Below are 1,799 nucleotides of genomic sequence, written 5' to 3' on the forward strand. Positions count from 1 at the left end.
TCAACTGAAACCCTACAAGCAAGAAGAGCCCGGGGCCCCATTCTCACTCTTCTGAAACAGAGGGAGCCTCTAGTATGTTGTCCAGGGTTCTCTTGATGGGAGGGGTTACTTGGGGAGCTTGTTTTGATCTCTTGCCGGGGTTTTGATTCCCTAGTCGCGGGTTTCTCTGTTGGTTGCTGACTGGACGCGGAAATGCAATCGTACCGGATGACCTGAACCAGTCTGACGAGGAAAGTCACTGGGCTGTCAGCTATTTGTCAGTGCCAAATCCCCAAGGACTGGCACTTGTCGCAGAGGGGGAGTGGCTCTTTATGTCTCACTGCTGCAAGCTCAGAGGCCGTGCAAAAGATGCTGGCCAGGGGGACGGGGTGCCTTCCCAACCTGCTCAATGCCCCAGCACCTTCAGCTTCCACATGCATCTTCTCCACACAACTGAGGAGGCACTCAGAATTCACCACTCAAAGAAACGGGCCTGGCTAATTGACTTCAGGTCCTGGAAGGGCAGAGCTCATTGTGAGAGCTCCAAGGCTGGGGGAAGGGAGCCGTTCTGCACCTGCAACCTGCTGTTGGCCCCGAGCTGGCGTTAACCCGCCCCCAGGGCGCTGGCTCCAGAGGGAAGCACTCAGGGGCTGGGAGGTACCCGATCAGGGAGTCAGTCGAGTCACCAGGGTGCTCCGCCATCTCCTTTATGTCTCCCTCCCCCAATCTCATGCCAGTCCAGCAATAGCTCTTGCTTCTACTGGCCCACCCTGAGCAGTCCCAATCGCCAGCGGCAGTTTCCAGGTTAGAGTCCTCTACTCAGTAATCGCCTCCCCGTTCGGGACCCGCTGGGTACCAGAGACCAGCTTCCTGAGTCCTAACTGCCTCCGGCGGTAGCCCAGCCCAGCTCCTCCCCTGTCCGGTGCAGTCCTAACATGGAGCTCCGGGAAGTTCAAGTTGCTTCCAGCTCGTGCCCCCTCTCCCCTGAGCCCCACATTTCCTGACCCAATTCTACATCCACTTCACACAGGCCCCTGACTCTCGGTGGGCTTGTAAGTCAGTGGGGGAGCTAGACTGTCTCGTGAGGGACTTGTCCCCGTGCACTTACTGGCCAGGCTGGCGCCACCATCTCGCACTCCACTCTCTATTGTCTGTCGGCGCTTTCCAGGTTTTATATTCCTATCTCCTGTTCACTTTATTCTTTTTCCTGATTTGTGTGTCCCCCCACTGAATCTCCACCGATTCACCTCGCTGTTTTTGCGGGAGAGCAATCCGATCATGTGTAGCAGACCGAGATCTACGTCTCTTTCTCTGGAAGCAGGGATTCCGGAGGCTACCTTAACTCCAACATTTCCCCCCCCCTGTATTTCTTACACACACACACACACATACAGAGAGAGAGAGAAAGAGAGAGAGAGAGAGAGAGAACTAGTGAGACACACACACTAGACTAGGGAGAACTAGTTAGACACACACACACAAGCATTAAACTCTTTAATGGGACAAAATCAATTAGCTCTAAAGAGCAAAGGCTTTCCTATGCTAATATAGAAGAATATCTTTATGAACTTAAGGTGGAGAAAGATTCTTAAACTAGATGTGAAAAGCAGGAACCATAAAAGAAAAATTGATAATTTAGACTATTAAAATTAAGAATTTCTATTCCTCAAAAAATTATATATAGATATATACCATTAAGCCAGTGAAAAGCTAAGGCACAAAGTAGGAAAAAAATGTTTGTAATATAAGTAACTTAAAAGTCTTTTACCCAAAATATGTAAAGGACTGCTAGAAACCAATAATCAAAAGACAGACAACTC

This window comes from Propithecus coquereli, unplaced genomic scaffold (genome assembly GCF_000956105.1).
Source record: "Propithecus coquereli isolate 6110/MARCELLA unplaced genomic scaffold, Pcoq_1.0 Scaffold19, whole genome shotgun sequence".
NCBI classification, from domain to species: domain Eukaryota; kingdom Metazoa; phylum Chordata; class Mammalia; order Primates; family Indriidae; genus Propithecus; species Propithecus coquereli.